Consider the following 24,688-nt stretch of genomic DNA (forward strand, 5'->3'; position numbering starts at 1 on the left):
TTGGAGAGTGCAGTGGATTTCCTCTGCGGGGTGGATTTTGGATGACTGATAATGGCGGGGGAAGATCAGAGAAAGGGCTCCCGGCTCGACCTTAGAGCATCAAGCCCTGACCCTACTGGGTTTCTAATTGGGCTTCCAGACCAGCTCCAGCTTTGGGTTGTGGCTCTTTTCCTGCATTACAAGACTGAAACGGTGACAAACCCAAGGTGCTGCGAGTTGGGCTTGAGAGGCCCTGGCAGAGCTGGGCGGGGAGGGGGTGTCAGGACTGGGCTAGCCGGGAGACTGTAGGCTAGGGGAGTGCAGGAATAGACGGGGATAGTGTGGAGGGCTGCAGGTCCAGCATTAGCTGCATAGTCAGGGCTGGGGGTGTCAGTGGAGACCTGTCGTAAATCAGCACCACTAGCTGCTCATCCCCCCGGAGCCTCTGCTGAGCCCCTCTGAGGGAGAGACACGGGCTGGGAATGGGTTTTCAGCCTGACTGAGCTAAGTGCCAGAAGGGCTGTGAAGTGGTTGTTTAGACACAAGTGTGCCTGGATGGTTCCCGGGTGCCCTTCTCCAACCACCCACCTGCACAGGCCTCCTGCACATCTGGGTGGGCAGGCGACCTGGCAGGCCAGGGCCGAGGCAGCTGCAGCCACAAAGTTTCCTGTGAACTTCTCCTCTGCCAGAGCCCAATGACAAATATTTCCTTTCAATTACCCCCCGGTTCATAAAGCTAATGCCTGTTCCAGGCGGTGAGCCGTACCCATCATTATGCCGGGCTGCTGCCTCACTACATTAGTTTTATGGCCTGTGCCTGGGCCGGGCCCAGCAGATCCTGCCAGCGATAAGACTAACAAATTAGTCAAACTGACACCAAGGGGAATTTTTACGAGCCCCGGTTCCAGCTTGTCACCTGCAGTATCTCCACGCTCCTCTGTACCCGCAGGAAGGGCGAGGGCTTGGCCTGCCAGGTCCCCCTCCCTCCCTGGGGAGCCCACCTTCTGCCCAGGGGCACTGAGATCAGCTGGGCAAGGCCTGCTGCTCTGACAAACAACAAACAGCGACACACTGGTGACTGGAGGAGCCACTGTTCCCTGTTGGCATGGCCCGGTACCAGCTCCGGACTGTCCCAGATCTCGCTGAGCCACCCCAGCTGTGCTCAGCATCAGTGCCTTTCATGCCCAGCTATGGCCCAGGTTGCCTTAAATAAGGTACTTTATGCACAGCATCCCCTTGGGGCTGAACAGTATACTGCAGTTTAGCATCCCATTACACTTGGGGTGGGTGTTGATGGGGGAAGCCCCACAGGGATGGATAGAGGACAGGACCATCCAAACCCCGAATCCCAGCCTCAGGCGGCTGAAATCCAGCTCCAAGCATGTGCTGCCCTGGGGCTTGGCAGGCTCTGGCCCTTGCTGCTCTCCCTGGGGTCCATCCACAGGGATCGGGGCGGCAGAGGCTGTCACTGGCTGTCCTGAGGACACCCCTACCCCTCCAGCCTCCCCACCCCAGCTTGCCCTGGGCCACGTGTAGCTGGCTGGGTCATTGCTGTGCCCTGGCAGGTGCCCCCCTCCCTCCAGGGCTGAGCATGCTGCCCCCAAGCACACCCAGCCCCTGCCAGCCACAGAGCCAAGAGATCAGGTGCTTCCCTCTGGCAGTGGCTGCCCCTTCCCTACACCATGGGCAGCTGGGTGACCCGCACGTTCCTAGTGTCTGCATAGGGGACCAGCGTAGGCCTCCCCCTTCCAGGGCACCCCCTACACCAGGGCTTTGCCTGGCCAGGAAGAAATCACACACACACACCCCGGCTCCCAGGAAGAGGCGTCTCCTTGCGTTCAGCCTTCACTCGGTTCACCCTGTCACCCTGGCAGCATCACCTCTCCATGCAGCACATGCTTCGTGGTGCCACATTTCCTGGCTCTGGCTGGGGACGAGCAATGGGCAGCCTCGGGGCCTCACCAGGAGGTTCCAGAGACAGGTGGGAAAAGCCCGGGGGCAAGGCTCAGCCCAGGCCTGCGGGGATGCAGCAGAACCATTGGGAATTCACTGGGTGGAAGGTCCCTGCCTCCGTGCTCCTAGTCACAACCCCGTGTCCCTGCAGGAGAGCCATCAAAGCAGGAGCATTGCCAGTGACAGCAGGGGACAGTTCAGGGGTCTCCCCCAAAAGAACACTCTGGGTGCAGGTCCCATTCACCTGCATTGTCCCCCCCAACACAACTCATGGGTCAGCTGTTGGAGCCCCTGTTCCAGCCGGACCCATGGGGTAGGGTGGCTCTGGAGAATGACGCACATTTGGCCAAGGGGCACTTCCAGGGCCAGTTCCCATCGCTTGCTCACTGGCTGCCACATTCTCTTCTCCCGTGGGCTCTGCCTGGGCTTTTTCTTCACAGGACAGGACCCCTCAGAGGGGCACCCCTGTGTGCCAGCACCCAGGAGGCAGCCCAGCAGGCTAGCACAGAAGGGAAGACAAAGCCTGTTGGAGCTGCAGGGAAGGTTTGGCCCTGCAGCCAGGCCCTTGCCACCCACCTGGGGTCAGGAAGGACCCGGGTCTCGGTTCTCATGCAGTGGATGGGCAGAAAGCTCAGTAAACCCTGGCCTGGTGGGGCTCTTAGCCAGGGCTTCAGCCTTTCCTAGCCCTGCCGGCCAGGGGGGCCCACTAGACCATGCAATCTGACCTTCCCGTCTCCTTTCTTCCTCAGTGTAGTCAGTGATCTAGAGTCGAGGATCCCACCTTCTGATCATCCAGCTCATCCCTGCAGTGTGCAGAGCAGGACCTCACAACCCTCAGGCCATGCGGGCATCCATGTGTGACCCCGCGCTCCTAGAGATCCACCTGGCAGCAGCTGAGGGATTGCCTTTCGGTCCCTGCCACATCCCCTCCCTGTTCCCAGAGTGGATAAGGCACCAGCAGCCCTTTGATCTGCCACGTTCCATGCACCTGCCACTCCCAGGCCGCTACACCCCTCTCCCTGCACGGTGTGGAGACTGGGTCTGCTCAGTTCCAGGGTCCTGGGCTGGATGGAGGGCAGAGGGCAGGCCTGTGCCATGGTGCTAAGCCCAGCAGAGCCTTCCCTGGCACAGTGTGCAGAACCATTTCTCTCTAGGGACATACAAGCCCTATGCAACAGCACTGGCTTAATAGTTTAAGGCCAGGAGTTCCAAAGGGTCCTAAGGGATCTAGTACCCAACTCACATCAACTTTCATTGGTGACTAACCCCCCTTGACTTCTCGGCCTGAGCCCTGCCAACCGCCAACATCAGTAGCCAGCCCCCAAAATATCATGGGAGTGGCTTAAAAAGTGTGAGATCTAAAATAAAAATCCTAGTGGTCAGGTTCTCTGCGGCCAGGCTTTCAGGTCTTTCTCTGCCACCACAAGAATTAGAGATGTTGTTTTGGAACGAAAGCCGAGATTTGCAGTCACAGGATGGCCGGAGCTGGGCTCTGAGACCAACGCCACGTATCCCGAGTGTCCTGACAGAGCCGCGACAGCTGGCAGCACTGCTAAGCCTCAACTGGCTCAGTCAGTCCTAGGAGGTGCCCAGCCCAGAGCTGCCAGGGTTATGAGTTTGGGTTTTTTTTCTTTTCTGTGGCAAACATTTGGGTCTTGTTAAAAACAAACAAACAAACCTGAAAATTTGGTTTTCAGTTGCTCAATCCCCACCCAAACCATCCAGGGTTGTTTGGGGCTTTTGGGCGGGATGACTGAAAGCCCCCCAATATTTTTCATTGAAAGTAATTTTTCCCCCATGAAATCTGCTATTTTCAATGAGAACTTGTTTTTCAGATGAAAAATCTTTTCTTTGAAAAAGCGTCCCCCAGCTGGAGCTCAGAGGCAGGCGGGGGCCCCTCTCCCGGGAAGCCCTGTGCCTCATTACTGTGGGAGGAGGTAGCTCCGGGAGCTCCTTCACGAGTGGGACAGGCTAATACAGCTGGCCACTCATGCTTCGGGCTTTGGCTCTCAGTCCTGCAGGGACCTGACCATTCAAAGCCCAAGTTCTCAACTCGGCCCCTGAAGGGCAGCCCAGCCCAGCCCCTGGGTGCTCATGTTTGCACTAAGGCCCGATCGAACGCTGCTCCCTGACTCAACCCAACACACGTGTTCACATGCAGGGTTCCCATGTTAGACTGAGGCTCCCACAGTGGAGCCTGGAAATCAGGAGTCACTCCATTAAAGTAAGCAGTGTACACAAGACCAGATTAGGGCGTTCCTCAGGCCCATAAGATAACATCAGATGCAAGGGGCCAGATTCACATCCAAGTTACACTGGTGTATATCTAGAGTAACGCTGCTGACGTCAGTAATGCTGCTGCATCCCCCCTTGCCCCTGTCCCTGAGCTCACAGGGGGGATGCAGCCAGCATGGGGACGTCCCCCGCACACACTCCTCGGGCCCCCCCAACATGAGCCGAGACCCTCGTTTTCCAGACCCTGAAGCTCCCCAGCTGCTACCAAGCGACCCAGCCTAGCAAGTCCTTTGGGCCAGCTCCTCACTGGGGTTACACTGGTGTTGAGCCAGAGGATCTCCCCAGAGCTCAGTGGTGCGACTCCGCTTGGCCGCTGGCTCTTGGCAGCCTGCCCCTCCCTCCAGCCCAGCTGAGCACTGACCAGTTCCTGCCCTGCTCCGCGTGGAGGTGGCTGATGGGATGCCCAGCTTTTCTGATGCCCGGCCAAAGGGCACGTGGAACTCTGTGGGGACGACTGGAGCTATGCTGCCTGGACGACGTGCCGCTCCCTGTACCGCCCCGGAAGGGGAGCTGGCAAATCCTGCCCACCACTCCAAGGGAGTCCCAGATAAAGGCCATCCTGGGATAAGACCATTCATTCCAGTTCCTAAATCTCTCCCTGCCCCTCCACTCTCTCTCCCTTCTCTGGAGCACATGCTCCCCCAGCCCCAGTGTATCTGTGCTCCTTTTCTGAACACCGGCTGAATCCCCCCAGCAGGGTCCTCGCTTGGGGGACAGGGGAGGGGCACTTGGTCCTGGGCCAGCCCAGGCTGCATGCCAGCCCTTTGCCAGTGCAGAACAGCTGCTGCATGGCCCCCGGGCACCGTCTGACTCCTTGCTTTGCCAAGTGCTCCCCGGTGCTCGAGCCAGAAAGGTGCCCCAGCGGCATCCTATGCTTCCCGCTGGCATGCGGGATGGGTTGGGGGTCAAGCTGCCCTCAGCGCTGCTCCTATGATGAAATACAAATCAGGACAGTCCTTCCCCCGTGACTCTCTGGCTGCTGGGAGGGGCTCGACTGTGTTGGCTTGTGCCCTTGGTAGTGTGTGAGTGTTGTCATTTGCCAGTTATGGGGGTGTGCGGGGTAACTCTGTGCATGCACATGGTTGTGGGGTTTGGACATGTGCTCCACGCTGTATATGCCTGTACAGGTGTATGGGTCCATCTGTCCTGTAGGTGAGTCCCCTCTGGGTGTGCCTATATGGGGTGTGTGTGTTCTGTAGGTGTGTCCCATCTGGGTGTGCCTGTGTGTGTGTGTGTGTGTTTTGTAGGTATGTCCTGTCCGGGTGTGCCTGTATGGGGGGGGGGGTGTTCATAGAATCATAGAATATCAGAGTTAGAAGGGACCTCAGGAGGTCATCTAGTTCAATCCCTTGCTCAAAGCAGGACCAAATCCCAACTAAATCATCCCAGCCAGTGTTCTGTAGGTGTGTCCCATCTGGATGTGCCTATATGTGTGTGTTCTGTAAGTGTGTCCCGTCTGGGTGTGCCTGTGTGTGTGTGTGTGTGTCCTGGTGTGTTCCGTCTGCGTGTGCCTGTATGGATGTGTATGTGTCCTGTAGGTGCCCCCCGCTGAGTGTGTCAGCATGACCAAGGGGTGTGTGCGCCTGTATGGGGTGTGTGTGTCCTGTAGGTGTCCCCCAGTTGGTGTGTCAGCGTGGCCGAGGGGTGTGCGCCCGTGGGTGTGTCCAGGTCTTTGTGGAAGGAAGGCGTCTGATCACCCCCAGGACAGGGACAGCATGTGCCTCACGCCTTTCCCTCTGCTGGTGTGCCTCAACCCTGCACTGCAGGGACCCCCCTTAGAAGCTGTGAGGGGGGCACTGGGTCTCCTGGCCCATTCAGGCCTTGGCCTCCTGGCTCAGGCTGCCCACTGCCGAGATGGGGTTTTCACAAGGAAATGGGCTACTGCAACTGACACCTGCGACCCCATTTCACTCCCATCCCTCTGCCTGCTGTACCCCGCGCCCCCCAGAGAGCAGAGCGCCCCCTGCACAGGGTGTGCACCCCTCCCCCCTAGCACCAGAATGTGGCTCATGATTCCTTTGGGGCCGGGGACTGAGGAACATTTGATCACCCACCGCTGTGGACATCCCTGGTTCCAATCCAGAGTGCGGCAGGGGCTGTCTCCATGCCCACTGCCCTATGCCCGCCCACCCCTGCCCCACACCCAGCCCTGTGTGTGCTGGGCGCCCTTCCCACCCATTGCCCCAGCCAGCAATTTCGTGCTGTCGCCTCCTTTTTCTCTTTAACCCCCCTTCTTCCTAAAAGCACTACAATTATATTGGTTAGTCCGGCAACAGAGCATGCTTCCCCTGCGTTGCCCTGGAGACATGCCATGTGCTTAGGATGGTAGCTATGGTAACCCAGGAGACAGTCACAGCTGAACAATTGACTTTGTGAGCTGCTAATCGGTGCTGCTGACCATGAGAGGGGCAGAGAACCGAGTGCAGCTGGCACCGCAATGGGCACGGGCCTCCTTCCATCACCACAACACATAACCCGACACACACTGCCGTAGCCCAGTACAGCCTTCAACACACAGCCCTACATCTACAGACACACCTGGGGCGAAACATATGCACGCACGCAGACAGAGCGGGCACAGAACTGACCCCAGTGTGTACCACACCTGCACCCACGCTGATACTCACACCTCCCTCCCACAACACACACACACCCCTCTGGGCTGGGTGGGAGAGACAGCCTGCCATGTGTTAGCCCCACTGACAGAGGCCTGGGCCTCCCCCAGGAGTTGTCCCTTCCTGTTCGGCAGGAAGCCCCACAGCTGGGGCTGTGACATGCCAGGATGTGAGAAATGACTCCGGGGTTTCTAATTTGCTGTTGTTCCTTTCAGGCTGCCGCTGAGCTGGACAGGAGCCCGCTCGCCACCTCGCCAGCCAGGCAAATGCAACTGATCAGGGGCTCCATTAACCAATTACCAGGGTCCCCCAGGCGGTGGCAGTACCTGCTTTGCAGGAGTATGGCACAGGAGCATGAGCCCCGAACCAAAGCGGCATCAGAGCCACAGTGTGGATCAAAGCAACCTGCCAGCACCAGGCTGAGCTCGGAACAGCTTGGAGGGGCTCGTACAACACATGCTGGCAGTACAGGGAGGAAGCCAGGGTGGAGCAGGCACAGTTTGGGTCAGGCAGTGGTGGAGGCTGGCAGGCTGGTCAGTGGGGGCAGAGGGGGCCAGGAGGGGAGAGGACTGAAGTCCATCAACCACAATCCTCAATCACAGGGAAACTGATTCTGTAGCACATGCCCACTGGATTCTAGCAGACAACACCTGCTCCGTGCTCAGAACAAAGTGGTAGCATGCCCACTATAGCCCTGGTCAGTACCCTGGAAGGAGGGGGTGGGAAGGGCTCATGCCTTCCTGACCCAAAATTTGGCTATCCACCCACCCCTTCCACGGGAGCAGCCTCAAGCCCAGGCACCCTGTCCCACGCCAGTGCAGGGAGACCATGGGACACAAAGCTTGTCTGTCGGAGGGGCACTGTGTGCCACGGACAGGGATTTCCCAGCCCCACCCCACCTTGGGAGGCACATGTGACACCCCTCTAGTGTTCTGTCAGGCCCTGTGCACTGTTTGCAGCCGGGGTGGGCAGGAAGCCAGAGGCTCACTGGTCTCCGTGGTGTGTGGGGAACTTTCGGGGAGCCGAGCTGGATGGCACCGCTGCGATCCCCTGTCCCTACGCTGCTCAGCAGAGGTCAGGCTCCTCTGGCACAATCCATTCCAGATGAAAAGCTCTGCTGGATCCTGTCAGAGCTGCTGTCTCCAGGCCAGTCATCAGTCTCAGCTCAATGGCTCACTCAAGGATGTTAGCAGGTGCTGACCAATGGCCCCAGCATCTCCTGGCTCCCGCCTTTCCATTCCCTACTCCTGTGGCCATGCCACAGACACATGGGGTATTTACACTGGTGAGGCCATCCCTGCCCAGTCACTCCCAGCAGCTCATCACGCCTCCCTGCTCCAGCAGGCTCCAGCTGCGGCCTGGCTCTCGCTGCATGGGCTCCCAATGTATTTCACAGGCACACCTCCTCCTATAGCCAGTACCCTTGGGAGAGCTCCCTCCCGCTCCTTCCCCACCCTCCAGGGTGGCAGGGTCCGCAGTCACCTTCCACCCTGCTACCCTTTAACAGCAACTGATTCTTCCTATGTCTCCGTAGTCCCCTCTGGCTCTGGGTTTCAGCACTGATTCTGTCACGTGCTCTGGACAAGGCCCTGAATGATCAGGCCCCCATGAAGGGCAGGCTTCTCCAGTGGGGGGCCCGCCCCGGGAGCTAGCAGCCTCCTTTCCTGATTTCCCAGGTCGTGCAAGAAGGCGACGGGGATCAGCGGAGGACATGCAGTTCTGCCTCTGGGAATGGGAATAGGCCTGGTGACCCGGTCCATGACTGCCATACGCCAACTCGTGTAGTTCACGTGGCACCTTCGGACCCCAGCTTGCTTTCCTGAAACCAGGAGAAAATCTGCTCTGGGCGCTAATTTAAACTGAACTGATTAAACTCCAGCAGCCAGAGATGCCAGCAGGGTTCCACCCTGTCGCACAGACCCCCACAGCTGCAGTTCCACATAGGAAAGTTTTTCCAGTCTGCTATTGTACAGTAATCAGCCCCCCACCCCCAGCACCATGCTGGGGGCCCTGTTCACCCATGGCTCCTGCTCCTCAATATCTCTAGGCATTTCTTCCAGCTCACAGCTAGCTCCAGCCAGCAGCGCTTCCCAGCCCCAGCCATGCCAGCTCCCTGCGGGACGCTCCCTCCTTCACTCACTCACCCAGCCCGCCTGCTGGGCTCGCCGGCTGGTACCTGGAGAGCTACGGGCTCCCATGGCCAGTACTGTCCATGCCCGAAGCCCCTCTGCTTGGTGGGGAAGGGTGCCCGCCCAACACATGCCATCGCCCTCCAGATCTGCCCGCACTCCCAGCAAACCCCTCCAGATCTACCAGCGCCCCCAGAAAACCCCTTCAGATTTACCAGTGCCCCCAGAAAACCCCTCCAGATCTTCCAGCAAACCCCTCCATATCTACCAGTGCCCCCAGCAAATCCCTCCAGATCTACCAGCGCCCTGAGCAAACCCCTCCAGATCTACCAGCATTGGTACATTTCACTACAACCACAGCTTAGCGTCTTGTGCGACGGACAGGGTTGGAGTGAGGTGGAGGCAACGGATTGGTGTACAGAGTGGGCAGTGGGCACTCAAGCGTGACCAGGTGGGGTGCCTGTTGGTAGCCTGCAGAGGAAAAGGGGGGCTGCCCATAGCCTGGTGTGGAGGGCTCATGTTGGCAGCAGCGGGTAGCTTTGGGAGTCGCCCCCGGCGGGCACAGACAAGACTCCCTCGTGCCGTCAGCAGGTGCTAGCGAATCCCCCCAGACACCTCAGGTCACCCTGAAAAGTGTCGCACCCCTTCCCCCGCTCGCCCTGCAAGGCACAGAAAGCCTCACCAGGCAATAGACGTTAGGAGCCCAAGTCGCTCGGAGGCGCTGGCCCCGCGTACCCCCCTCAGAGGCGCTGGCCCCACGTGCCCCCTTGGAGGAGTTGGCCCCGTGTGTCGACAGTGGGTGCTCAGCAGCTCCCCCGGAGGCCACCGGAGGGGGTTGAGCTTCATGCTGCGGGCACATTCTGCACCTTGCAAGCTTGAGCTCATTCACCCTGATGTTGTCACCATTATTTCCTTTCTTGGAGGAATCCCATCCGAGGAGCACTCTGCCACTTCCACACCCAATGCTTGATGTCTCCATCCCAACTCCACCAGGCCCCTGGCCAAGGAGACCAGCTAACTGCCTGGGTGACACTCTCAGGAGCTGCTGGCCTCCCCCAGTGCAATGAAGCATGGTGGCAATACACACATTGTACAAAGGGGGGCAGGGTCGGGAGGCTGGCTGAGCTCCTCGCCGACCAGCCCATCACAGTTCCCAGCGAAATGGCCTTTGATGGGACGTATTCCCAAAGCCCTGCCGCTCTACGCTGCATGGAATAAAAATCCTGTGAGTATGATTTCGAATAACATTTACAGAGCGGCGGAATGTCATTGTGACGGGTCTCTCGTCTTTGTCCGGTGCTTATTAAACTCTATTGATTCTCTGGGACTGTCTGATGTTTGTAAATGTCAAGCCGACTTGCGTGATCTGAACTGCAGGGACTGACTAACCTACCCAAGGACTGTGCGTGCTGCCAGGCTCATGAGGACTTCTAAAAGGGGGGGAGGGGAGTCAAAAAGATAGCTCCCCTTCTCGCCTCTCCCCACCAACAGGAAATGACTCCGGAAGCAAACAGGGATTCTGGGGTTGGCTCTGTGATGTCCTGGCCCTGCCAAGCGGCTGTATTCTGGATGGAGGTGGTAGGCAGAGCCCTTGGAAAGAGGAGCTCACTGCTGGCATCCAGCTGGTGGAGCTGGCACAGCCGTGCCTGCCCAGCATAGGGGAAGGACCTGGTGTAATTGGTGTAAGTTTCGGCAGCTCCTTAGCTGCCCTCACTTACACTGGGATTGGGTAGCACAGGATCAGGGATCCCAGCCAGCTCTGCCCATCCCTGCCTCTGAGCGCCACCTAGGCACAAGGAGAATCTAGGCCTGAGCCTTTTGAAATAGTAACAACAGGCCGGCTTGGGAACGCCACTGAAGCCAGTGCAGTTGGAGCAGGGATGGACCCAGTCCTGGAGGTTTTCATCCCAGAATCCCCCAGAGTCTCACAAACATTCCTTCGATATCCCCCCAGCCCTGGGAGGGGGTCAGTGGGATCTCGTGGGCACCTGCGGCTCAGAGAGGCCAAGTAACTCACCCCATCTCACACACCAGATCCATGGCGGAGCTAAGCCCGGGGTCCAGGCGCACTGACTCCAGGGCATATGAGGGCCTGGAGGGGAAATCTGATTGGCCCCATGATAACAACTGTTTGCCAACCAATGGGGAGCCCTCGCCTGGGGTGCTGTGTTCAGGTCTGGTCACCCATCTCGCCACAGAGGGAGGATAAAGGGGGACAATATGAACGATCACAGGCTGCCCATTGCAGGGTGGCTTTCATCCTCCTCGGAAGAACCTAGCACTGGCCAGTTGGAGACAGGACACAGGGCCAGGTACTAACTATCCAGTACATAATAATCATTAATTGGCCATGCTTCTGAGAGGCGCCGAGTGCAACAGAGCGAAGGGGAGTTGCATGTGCTTTGCAAGAAATTATTAAACAATAATTAATCATTATACCGGTGTGAGCAGAGCCTTATTCAAACTAGCTCTGCCCTTTTTTAAGGCTCACATAAACTCAGATCACTCTCCCCCAACATATGCACACACACACACACACACACACACACTTTCCCTTTCCACTGCTCCAGCTGGGATCCCACCAGACTTTCCCATTTTTATTTCAGGCCCCACCCCCGAAGCAGGAGGTGGCCCAGATGTCCCCCTCCAGAACAGAACGCTGTCCAGAACAGCACTGCAGCATCCAGCCAGAGAAGGCCGGGGGGAACGGACACTATCTGAAGATACTGCTCTGGTTGTGGGGGGGGGGGGGGGAGGGAGGGAAGCTGCATCTCTCCTCCCTCCCTTTTATCCAAGCTGAACTTTAAGACAAGCTGGATGAACCAAAGCACCAGCTATTCAAAAGTTTCGCTTAAATTACCCATCATGCCACTGGGCGAGGTGCTAAGATGCAGCCCCAGGCGGTCGGACAGGTAAGGGTTGTGCTGTGGAAGATGTCCAGGGAGCCCAGAACTGGAATAGCAGGGGGGCTGTGGGTCAGGAGTGAGGGGCACTGGCAGAGCTGTCTGGGATGGAGCCCAGGGCTGGAGAAGCTGGGAAGGGCTGCAGGTCAGGACTGAATCTTATTCCTTTGTCATATAACAGAGCTTCACTGTGCGTCTGGGTGGGTTGATCCAGTGCATGGAATTTGCTTTATTCTTTGAACCATGATTCATTTCTCCAGGCTCCTCTGGATCCTGGCAGCCCTCCTGTCCTGGACTGCATTTTCCAGGATGCAAGGCAGCACCCAGAATATGCCAGCTTGGGTAGTCATGCCCCAGTGGTTAAAAGCTTGATTGAGAGGGCAACACCAGGCTGGAAGGCAGGACAAAATCACCAGGTGAGGGACGGGCCATTCAGCGCTGAGCTACCCATTAGCAGCTCACGACTCTACCAAGGAGACGTGAAGAACTCATCTATCTCCTGCAGAATCCATCCCCGCTTTGGGCGTGATGAGGAGCAGATCTCTTGCCGCCGTGAGTCAGCACTCTGGCATTCTACTCCAGCTCTCAGCTCCCCCAGCACAAATGCAGTGGGCACCAGCATCCGCCTGGGTTCTGTTCCCTGTCCTACAGACCTGCCAGGTACAGAGGCCAATGTATTGGTTAATAGGCTTGGTATAGCACAAAAACAACAAGGAGTCTGGTGGCACCTTAAAGACTAACAGATTTATTTGGGCATAAGCTTTCGTGAGTTAAAACCTCACTTCTTCGGATGCATAGAGTGAAAGTTACAGATGCAGGCATTATATACTGACACATGGAGAGCAGGGAGTTACTTCACAAGTGGAGAACCAGTGTTGACAGGGCCTGTTCCTGACAGCTTGTAGTCCATCCTCATGTGGAATATTGGTATAAAGTGCTTCTACATCCATGGTGGCCAGGATGGTGTTTTCAGGAAGAACATCAATGCATTGTAGTTTCCTCAGGAAGTCGGTGGTGTCTCGAAGATAGCTGGGAGTGCTGGTAGCATAGGGCCTGAGGAGAGAGTCCAAATAGCCAGATAATCCTGCTGTCAGAGTGCCAATGCCTGAGATGATGGGGCATCCAGGGTTTCCGGGTTTATGGATCTTGGGTAACAGATAGAATACCCCTGGTCGGGGTTCTGGGGGTGTGTCCATATAGATTTGTTCCCGTACTGTAGCTGGGAGTTTCTTGAGCAGATGGTGTAGTTTCTTTTGGTATTCCTCAGTGGGATCAGAGGATAGTGGCCTGTAGAATGTGGTCTTGGAGAGTTGCCTGGCAGCCTCCTGTTCATAATCTGACCTGTTCATTATGACTACAGCACCTCCTTTGTCAGCCCCTTTGATGATAATGTCAGAGTTGTTTCTACAAGCTGTCAGGAACAGTATCCCTGATGAGGCCACAGCAAGCCTGGTGGCTGAGCTTTGTGACTTTGTCCTCACCCACAACCACTTCAGATTTGGGGACAACTTATACCTTCAAGTCAGTGGCACTGCTATGGGTACCCGCATGGCCCCTCAGTATGCCAAAATTTTTATGGCTGACTTAGAACAACGCTTCCTCAGCTCTCGTCCCCTAGTGCCCCTCCTCTACTTGCACTACATTGATGACATCTTCATCATATGGACCCACGGAAAGGAGGCCCTTGAAGAATTCCACCTGGACTTCAACAATTTCCACCCCACCATCAACCTCAGCCTGGACCAGTCCACACAAGAGATCCACTTCCTGGACACTACAGTACAAATAAGTGATGGTCACATAAACACCACCCTATACCGGAAACCTACTGACCGCTATACGTACCTACATGCCTCCAGCTTCCATCCAAGACACATCACACGATCCATTGTCTACAGCCAAGCCCTAAGATACAACCGAATTTGCTCCAACCCCTCAGACAGAGACAAACACCTACAAGATCTTTATCAAGCATTCGTAAAACTACAATACCCACCTGGGGAAGTGAGGAAACAGATTGACAGAGCAAGACGGGTACCCAGAAATCACCTACTACAGGACAGGCCCAACAAGGACAATAACAGAACACCACTGGCCATCACATACAGCCCCCAGCTAAAACCTCTCCAGCGCATTATCCACGATCTACAACCTATCCTGGAAAATGATCCCTCACTCTCACAGACCTTGGGAGGCAGGCCAGTCCTCGCTTACAGACAACCCCCCAACCTGAAGAAAATACTCACCAGCAACTACACACCACACCACAGAAACACCAACCCAGGAACCTATCCCTGTAGCAAACCTCGTTGCCTACTCTGTCCCCATATCTACTCTGGCAACAGCATCAGAGGACCCAACCACATCAGCCACACCATCAGGGGCTCATTCACCTGCACATCCACTAATGTCATATATGCCATCATGTGCCAGCAATGCCCCTCTGCCATGTACATTGGCCAAACCGGACAGTCCCTCCGCAAAAGAATAAATGGACACAAATCAGACATCAGGAATGGTAACATACACAAGCCAGTAAGTGAACACTTCAATCTCCCTGGTCATTCTATTACAGATTTAAAAGTCACTATCATTGAACAAAAAAACTTCAGAAACAGACTTCAAAGAGAAACAGCAGAACTAAAATTCATTTGCAAATTCAACACCATTAATCTGGGCTTGAATAGGGACTGGGAGTGGCTGGCTCACTACAGAAGCAGCTTTTCCTCTCCTGGAATTGACACCTCCTCATCTATTATTGGGAGTGGACTACATCCACCCTGATTGAATTGGTCCTGTCAACACTGGTTCTCCACTTGTGAAGTAACTCCCTGCTCTCCATGTGTCAGTATATAATGCCTGCATCTGTAACTTTCACTCTATGCATCCGAAGAAGTGAGGTTTTAACTCACGAAAGCTTATGCCCAAATAAATCTGTTAGTCTTTAAGGTGCCACCAGACTCCTTGTTGTTTTTGTAGATACAGACTAACACGGCTACCCCCTGATACCTGGTATAGCACAGTTACTGGTGAATCCTATACTAGGATATTATAGCTGACAGCCTCACCATTTGTGCTCAGTAAAGATCTCCTGGATCTTTGGGTGTTAGCCCTAGTGTCCTGGCCAAATTCCAGTTTTCTGCCTCCCTAACTACCCCTCTCAAGATGTAGTATTCAATTCATAGTCTGTAGTGTTCTGGTGCACTGTTAAACAGCTGCAATGCTCCACCCCAGAGGTGGCTGCCTTACAGTGCTGGGTGAAAGGATTGCTGTATCACGTGATAAAGTGCTGTGGGATCCTTTGGGACTCAGGCCATGAAAAAGCAGAACCTGCTTGGAAATAATGGCAAGATCCCTTGTGATTTGGCTGGGAGCTGGAAACGTCTGTGGTTAGATCCTCCATCCCAACCTAGGAGCAAACCACGTGCAAAAGAGACTCAGCAGATGTGCTGCACAGCTGCTTGGGCAGACAGACTCCTCCTCTGTCCAGACTGTGCAGGGGAGGCTCCAGTTGAGAGGGTCCCTCAGTGGAAGGCCCTGTATCCTTAACACAGCGCGTTGCAGCACTGGCATGAGGGAACCTCCTGACGATGACTATCCTGCATGTAGGCAGTAACCCTCCCGTGCTGGGACAGGAGATACGGGGGAGCCAAGCAGGAACTAAGCAGGTCACAATGGGCCGGGGCAGTTTTTAATGCCCTTTGCAGCATCAGCTGTGGCAAGTGCCAGGGCCATGTTGTATGACTGTATGGGCCAACGGAACGATGTGGGACGGCATCTCCTGTGGGGCCAATGGGATCCTCTGGCACAAGTCTGGAGTAACCCACTGGGTAACTGACAGCAGAACTGGTCCCTACACTTCTCTTTTGAAAGCTGCCTGTTGATATATCACCCTCTACAGAGAGACACACTGCACACGGACACAGGGCCAGCCACCTTCGCATCACACACACACATACACAGCCAGCCACCTTATCTCACACACACAAAAACAGCCACACACACACAGAGTACTGACACAGGGCCAGCCATGTTTGCATCACACACATGTGCAACACAAACACCCACACACAGCTACATACACACACACACTGCACACTGCTACAGGGCCAGCCACCTTCGCAACACACACACACACACACCCATTTGCATCACTCACATGCGCAGATGCAAACATGTACAATACATATACCCCCACAAACATTGGCAACATACACTAGCATGTGCACCCACACCCACACGAACAACACATACGGCCCTACATACAATCGCAACACACCCACGTCACAAATTCACATGTGCATGCACCCGTGTACCATCCATACATCCCTGCACACATTCGTACCGCGGACTCACACAGGTGCACGCACCCTCCCAGACACACCCTCACACACCTGCATCACACCCCCAGCATGTGCACTGAGGCCAGGCAGAAGCGGGGCCTCTTTTCCTCCCCAGGGACACACCACCCAGTGCAGCATCATAATCCCAATCTGAGAACCCATGTAACCTGCTCACACACACACAGCAAGAAAGGGGCGGAGCTGGGAGCAGAACCCCCTCCCCAAGCCTCGCACTCGGGTGCTTTAACCACTAGGCCATGCTGCCTCCTCACTCTCTTGCCTCCCCACCTCCTGCTGGCTTCCCCCATCTCTCCCTGTCCCTCTCTCTCTCTCTGTGCCCCTCCCCTCTCCATGCCTCCCCTCTTTTTCTCCCTGCCCCCACCCCCTCGCTCTCTGATTTTTCATCCAAATTGGCTTATGTCAAACAGGAGAAAATTCCATTTCCATTCAAATGAGACGAGCGGCTCCTTTAAACAGGTGTGACAGCTCTCCAGTCACAGCTCAATTCCCCACCTCAGCACCGCTCAGAGGTGGCTCTGCGAGCCAACCCAGCCCAGATAATCTAGCAGGGCTCAGGCTGCCCCCAGCGCTGGGCTGATGCTCAGTAGATCTGGGGCTCCCGCTCTTAGAAATCTGTTCTCTCCTCCTGTGAGCCCAGGGCAGAGGGATCCAATGAGCATCCCTGTGGCAGGTAGCCCAGGTCAATGCTGGGCAGGGTGAGGCAGGGACCAATGGGCCCAATTGGCCCAGAGGACAGAGAACGTGTCCAATGAGGGAGTGCAAAGGGGCCTGGGCCGCAGCAAGGAGGATGAATGGTGGATGCATGAGCGCCAAAGGGGTGATGGTCAGGGATCAGCCCTGCACATGGGCACTACATTCCCCTTCCATGGCCAGGGCAGGAACAGGCAGATGGCACTTGTGGTCACCAACCCATCCCGGCCCTTCTCCCAGTCTGGAGAGCTGAGGGATGGGACGGGCAACCCGGAGGGAGCAGCAGGGAGCCCTGGACGGCCCAGGATCAGCGAGCTAGAGGGAGTCCAGCTGCCCGGGGGAGCTAGCTAGGGAGGGGCAGAAAAGCACTGCTCAGGCAGTGACACACCAGCCACGCCCTGCAGCCAGCAGCCTCCGGCCTGGCAGCTCACTCACACTGTGCACGACAGCTCCCTCTGCCCACTTCACTACACTCATCTCCTCAAAGCCAGCAGGGCCTGCACCCTGGGAGGGGCCAACCAGCCTGTGACCTCACAGTCTCCCCAGGCCACACCTTCTCCCCAGGGCTCTGCGGCACTGTAATACCAATGCAGCCACGACATCAACTTGGCTGCTCTGCGCCCCCCTCTGAGGGAGGCTACCAGTAACGCAGGGAGAGGGGGCTGGCTAGCCAGCTACATTCATTCAGACCCCACAAGCCCCTTGGGAGGGGAAGGACAAATGCCAGCAAGGGGGTAGTTTGGTCTGAGGCTGCCTCAAGGGGAAAGTGAAGTGGTCTCTGTTGGGAGCAGCACTAACTCGTGTCCTCCTCACGGTGATGGAGGGAGGGTGTGGGGGACAGGGCCGGCTCCAGGCACCAGCAGAAGAAGCACGTGCCTGGGGTGGCACATGCTAAGGGGCGGCATTCCGTCCATTCTTGGGGCAGCACAGTCCAGGCGGTTTTTTGTTTTTTTTTTTGCTTGGGGCAGCAAAAATGATAGAGCCGGCCCTGGTGGGGGACACTAGCACGGTGGCTCATGTCCCCTTCTTTTCTCTCCACCACCGTTACTCTATTTCTTTTGCCTCCTCCCCATTCCAGTTTTCACTCAGCTCCTTCACAGCCTTTGCAAAACACTGTATTAAACTCAGCCATGCTGCCAAGTGCCTGTCCATAAATCATCCCACGGAGAGCTGAGCTGGGGAGGAAGGGGGGGAAAGCAGCCCAGCCCCTTTTCCACCTGCCTTTCCAGGCTAGGGCCAGAGCGCCAGGCCACCCCAGAACAAATGGACCCTCCCCACGTCACGGCCATAGGATCTCTGCTGCCCCAAGCAGCCCCTAGAGCCAGCCCTGGTGCCTACCACAGAGAAGGAACTTGCCAAAGGGAAGCAGTCACAGCCTCTTCCCACTGGATCCCCACCTTCACCTCACCTTTCCTCCACCACTTATTTCCTGTGTTCCCATTGGTACCTGCACAGCACCTTCCTCCTCCTTTGCCTGGCCCCTCCTCAGAACTGTAACTGACCTGGCTTGGGCTGACAGAGGTATTTGAACCCAGGACCGTTGGCACTAAAAGCAGGAGCAGCTACCACTTGAGCTGAAAGTCTCAATGCCCCCATAAAGTGTCTATATGGACCTACCACTAGAGCAGGTTTCCATCAGAAAACCCCGAGGTGTTACAGCAATATCAATAATAAATAATCAGAAATCACTTTCCAGCTGAAACTTATATTACATTGGTTCCACTCCCTGTCTAGACAAGCCTGCAGTGTCCTGTGCTGTTAAACAGAGCTGGCAAACTCTGAAAGGGTTTTCCTTGGGCTAGTTCTGAAAGAAGGAGGATTTTAAGGGTTTTGAACATTTTAATCAATATTTTCACACACCCCCAAGTTATTGATTTTTTACTCAAAATGTTCCATTTTCCCAGTGAAAATACGTTCCAAAATTGGTTTTTCAATAAACGTTGGTTGGAATCTGGTCCCACAATGTGACTACGCTGCCCAGCCGCAAGTGGCACAGCAGCAAAATAAAGACAGGGAAACTGAGGCAAATGCCCCTTTATCCCCCTCTTCTTCTCCTTGCCTACCACAGCGTCCCGTCCCCTATCACCAATTGCACAATACACACAAATAATGAGCGGCAAGGAACAGGCAGGCCAGCTCAGTGGGCTCTGGGCATTAATCTTCATTTCCCATGGTGCAGCTCAGTCATTAAGCCATTCCCCACTGCTCAGTAGCCCGCCGCTCTGAGCCCCGCATCCGCCCGGCGCGCCATGCCCACGACTCGTTTACATGACCTGCTGATGTAATACAATTTTCTATTTTCTCATGGGCATAAATCAAAGTCACTTCTGCTTCCCAACCGCCCCACCCTGGCGCGGCCTGACCCTTGCTCCTCTCTCTCTCCCTCAGATGCCCAATTTCCCCTTTTCTCTCTCCCACTCTATCTTTTTCTATCTTTCTTCCTGCCTTTTCCCTCTCTCTGTGTCTCCCTCCACTGCCTACCCCTCCTCAGCAGTGCCCGCAGTGAGCCAGCCAGACGGATTTCTCCAGGAATAGCCCCTGAATATGAATGACTGGCAGTTTGTTCCTGACAGAGACGCCGCCGGTTCATGCTCTCTCCCAGCCACTCTGGCTGGTGCCAAGGCAGCTCGCCGGCTCTGAAGACCCTGTTCTGTCCCTCTCCCTCTCGAGGTTGGGGGCCCTGCTAGCCCCCGGCAACTGAGAGTGTTTACGCTCTTCCCCCGTTTTGTGCCCACAGTGCGCAGTGCACGCTTTTCCCCTCTCTCCTCCCAGATCTTTACTGACCTAAGGAAGGTGGAAATTCGCCGTTCCCTCCCAAGCCTGCGGCTCCTCACAGCCATTAACAGCCATGGATGTTCCACAGGGGAGGGACCAGTTCTCCCCCACGGCCAGGACAAGTCTGCACAGCTGGCTGTTCCTTATACGCTGCGGCCTGTTTGAAGACCCCTTGTAAGCAGAGGAAAGGATAGCGCTGGCCTCCCATGGTGTTTGCTCCCTACTAAAGCGGAGGTCTGAGAGACTTTCTTTAGAGAGAGGAAGGACTTCTCAGTGGTTAGAGCACTAGGACTCAGGGGAGACCCAGGCGCGACCCCTGCTCAGCCCCAGACTCCTTGGGTGTCATGCAGTCTCTCTGCCTCAGTTCCCCATCTGTGCAATGTGCATTGTAGCCCTGCCCTGTTTCCCAGGGCCTTTGGGAGGATAAAGATCAGGAGGTGCTCAGATACTATGGTAACAGGGACCCAGGCAGTCCCTAAGAGAGGTCTCCAGAAGGCTATTATTTATACTCCAGCGGTGCCTAGCGATCCTCGCCAAACACAGGCCCTGAGTGCCAAGATATGCTACTCTGCCCCTCTAATTAACTTACAGGCACGCAGCGTCTGAGCTGGTGGCAGCTCCTGAGCCTGGCTTGGCACCTCATGCGATGGGGGCCCGTGGGTTTAGCTCCCGGGGCTGCCAGTACAGCCACTGCCTAGGTGAATCCCGGAGGAGCTCCCACTCACGTGACATCTGCCTGCATGGCCAACCCTAGGAACATCCATAACTCAGCTGGGAGCTGCCGCAGGCTGCCTTGGTCCGACTGGGGGACACCCCACACCGCCAATCAGTGGGTGACGCACCAGCTCCAGGCTCCTTGCCTCCTTCTTGGGTGGAGACAAAAGTAGGGGTGGTGTCTCCTCCTCCTGCCAAGGTGAAGTGTGCGCCCAAGCAGGCAGGAAACTGTAACAAACCATCCCTTTCCTCCGCTGAACCCACAAACGTGCATCTTCCTAGTCGCACACTGGGGCCACCTGCCTCCCACTCCAACACCTACGTTTTCTAAGTCAGTAGCCCCGCCAGGCCCTCTGTCCTAATCAACAAACTCCCCCTATGATACATCCTCTTTGGCTGGAACCGTTCTATGCAGCTATTGGCCAGATCTAAGAGTGCATGTAGCACCAGCTCACCTCATGACACTGCTACCTAGGCTGGGCAGAGCCCCGGTAAATAGACCGCTTCCCCCTTTGTCCAGTGCTGGACCCACTGGAAGGGACCTGTCCGGTCTCATCCTGGCTCTGATGTCTGATCTCCAATGGCTGCATGTTCCCCTGCCTGTTGTCATTACTGAATTTTCTCCCCACCTTTCCATAGGCTCACTAAGAACCCAAGTGCTTTGCCTGATAGGGTCCCTTCTGCTCGTGGCTTGTGAACAGACCAGATCACCCTCCAAACACCCTAGGTAGAAGACCCACCCCTGTTGCTCTGAGCCTGCACTGGGAGCCCCAGCCCCAGTGCAATGTTTGGGGAGACAGTCCCTCATGCTGGCAGCTGCTCCGCTGCTTCTCTGCCTTGGCCAGGATTTCAGTAGCCACCAGCTGCTTCTGCTGCAATCCATCACAAACCAGTGGCTTGATGGCTCGAAGCCCAGATGCCAACGAGCCGGGGCAAAGCTCCCCACACTGCACAGACTGCTGTGGGTGCCAGTGGAGGAGGGCAAGGGAGAAAAGAGAAGAGCTTCTGTGTAACTGCAGGAGGCACCATCTTGGCCAGCCCCTGGGGACTGAACCAGAGACCTTCCGACATAGAAAGCCTGAGTTGCTACAGCTTGAGCTAACCTACCTAGCGGGTAATGTAAAAGTCTCTCATCTTCTGCAGACTGGCACAGGGCAAGTCTGCACAACACCCTGACCAGCAGGTTTCACAACCAAATGTTACCGGCACAGCCTTTGCCTGCAGCACAATTCAGTCCCTTACTAATAACCTCAGTTGTTCTTTTTAAGTATCAGAGGGGTAGCTGTGTTAAAAGCAGCAAAGAGTTCTGTGGCACCTTATAGACTAACAGACGTATTGGAGCATGAGCTTTCGTGGATGAATACCCACTTCGTTGGATGCACCCACGAAAGCTCATGCTCCAATTCATCTGTTAGTCTATAAGGTGCCACGGGACTCTTTGCTGCTTTTACAGTTGTTCTTTTTGTACCTCTCCTCCATACCTTTACTACTTCAAACACACCAGAGACCCATCTGCCAGCCTGGGCCTGGGCCATGCCTGGGGTTTCATTTTCACGCCTGCCATGGCCATCACCCACGTGTGAAGCACAAGACGGACACACACTAGTGTGAGTCGGGTGCATGCACATCCACCTCCTAGGGTTTTATCGCAATGGAAGAGCAGGAAAACACCAGGCCTGGCTTTGCCCACACTGTGCCCACCAAACATACTAATCCTGGCCTCGCCCCCATCTCGGCTCAGTTTGAAGACAGCAAAAATACTGAGCCGTCCAGCTCCTCTGGACTGCACCGGCTCACACACGATGGATCTGAGCGGGCCATGTCACGGGTAACATTACAGTCAAAACAGCAAACGGCTTTAGGACACTCAATGGCAGAACTTTCCCCTCACCCATTCACAGCCCCAACCCATGCAGCTCATCCCCGCACAGCGTAGCGAGGCGGCAGGGAGTGTCGCCATGTGCACAGCTGTGTCCCTGGCTGGGAATACGGGCGTGAGAGGCTGAGAATCAAGTAGCCTCATAGAAGCCGTCTCACACCTTCCCCATAGAGCGATTCCACTGGAGCAGCTGGGACCAGGGCAGCATCCTCCCGCAATGTCCCCAGCATACCCTACAGGTGCTCTGGTGCAGAGAGACCAGGACTGGAAGGGCCAAGGGTTCTCTGGCAGACACTGCTCCCACCCTAATCCTACAGTGCCTCCTGCTGGGACAGGCTGGGATTGGACTACTCCTCCAGCCAATTCTTCCCCACAGCGCCTCCTGCTGGGAGCGTGGGGCTGGAGCAGCTGGCCTCAGCCCACACACCATGCTTTTCCACTCTGCTCCTCAGCCTCTACTCCAGACAGTGACTAGCCAATGACCCCGTGTCCCCTCCCAAGCTCAGCGGCCAAAGGGCTCACCGGGATCTGTGTGGCACTAGCGGTGTTTACAATCGCAAGGCCGGAGGTGCCAGCAACACTTCATGCCAGCCTAGGAGGCTGTCCTGGGATTTAAAGGACTGGATCCATTCCAGCAGCTCGTTCAAACCAGCTCAGGAAGCAAGACCTTTGGGTTCACATACCACAACCATCTCTATGCTGCCTCCTCCCTCCTCTCTCTGTGAGGGGGGTAACCAGGCCTTTCCAGAGGGCAGAAGGAGCCAGCGCTGCTCCTTGTTTCCTTTATTAGGAACTGGTTTTAAGCTTAAAGCACAGGCAGGAAGCAGGAGACCTGGGTTCTAATCCTGACACACTGTGGGGGGTGCTGGGCAGGTTTCAAAACTAAGGCTAGTGCTGTTTTCCTGAGATGCTGCTCACAGGGGGATGAGTTTGGGGGCTGACCTGATGCTTGTCCAGAGGTTGGAGATCCTCTAAGGCAGCATAGAAATGCTAACTAACGTAACGAGCTGGCTGGTGCTGCCTTCTTCTGGGCGGAATGCGAACTGCTTAACTACAGGTCATACACCCTACACTGATACTGGCAATTCTCCGTGAGCTCAGGTGGCAGGGCCCTGGGCTTCTGGAGCAGGGGATCTGTCTGAGTTCTGTCACTGCTGTGAACACACCCCAATTCCTAGGTGAACACGGATTCATTCTGAGACTGCTCTGCCGCCAGGTGACCAATGCTGCCCTGGACTTCCTCAGCTGGCACCAGATTCTGCCCATAGCCCAGGCAGGCATTCTGCCTGCCCACACCAGCAGCATCAACTATGCCACGAGAAAAATACCAGCCTCGCTCTAGTCTCCTGAGCATCAAACTGCAGCCAAGCTCCTGCCATCTTAACAAAACAGCGTTAGCTATCGCGAGTAGTGGGCAGGACTGTCGGGAACATCCTGCACTGGGAGTGAGGGGGCTTGTCCATGGCTGATGTCTGGAGCTCTGTATTAACGAGCACCCATAAGCTGTTATGTTTGAACTCCTCTGACAAATGCACTTACCTGACTTAATGAGCAATAATACAGCTGTAAAATCTCTGCTAACATCACAGCGATCACTGGCTCTTCACTATAGAAACTGTGGCCTGAATTTATTTTTCCTTTGTGGAGTCATCACAGTGAGCTATTTTATTCTGCTGGCTCCCTGCTCTGCATATGGCCTAGAATGCACCGCACCATGAACTCTTTGATTAAGGAATAAAAATGGGGGGTGGGAAGGAATGTTGAGACCCGGTTGTTTATGGTTTGGAAACTGCCACTGGTAACGATTCAGGCATGGGGGGACGGGGGCAGGCTGGGGAAATACGATGGCAAAGGTACCGTTTGCCAGCCAGAGCGGGGATGAGAGAAGCCAGCGGCAGATTAGCCACTGGATCAACGGGGCCCAGGCCCAGGGGCCCTGGCTAATTGGGGCCCCCCAGGAAAATGGGTGCCCCTGTGCCCCAACCTGCTCCGCCCGGCACTCCAAGGCCCCACAAAGTGGTAATCCACCTCTGCAGGCAGTCTGGGCCCTGGGGAGTGGGCGGGGAATGTCCCTAATGATCAGGACTAATTAGTTACTGAAACTCTCCAGCTCTGCACTATCAACCGATAGTATGATAGTCACAGCTGCCTCCCTTCTGCTTTACCTCATTGCTGTAATGACCCTGATGAGGCTAAGCAGAGCCCCCAACCTGGAGACTTAGCCCTGCACCCCATGGTGCTCCCGGCAGACCCAGGCAAACCGCTGAGTGGTCAATGCAGTACAGGAGCTATGGGAGTTGAATGCTGGTCTCTTTGGAGTCAATGGCAGAATTCCCATTGACTTTTGTGGCGCCAGAATGGAACCCACAGGCTCAACTCTTCCCCAGTGTCA

The 24,688-nt window shown here is 55.8% G+C and overlaps 1 protein-coding gene across 32 annotated transcripts in view; it reads right to left on the reverse strand.

Annotated features, from left to right (window-relative positions):
* Positions 1-24,688, reverse strand: part of CELF6 (CUGBP Elav-like family member 6) — a 261,681-nt gene that overhangs the window by 139,427 nt on the left and 97,566 nt on the right. The window lies entirely within an intron of this gene.

This window comes from Chrysemys picta, chromosome 10 (genome assembly GCF_011386835.1).
Source record: "Chrysemys picta bellii isolate R12L10 chromosome 10, ASM1138683v2, whole genome shotgun sequence".
Lineage (NCBI taxonomy): Eukaryota > Metazoa > Chordata > Testudines > Emydidae > Chrysemys > Chrysemys picta.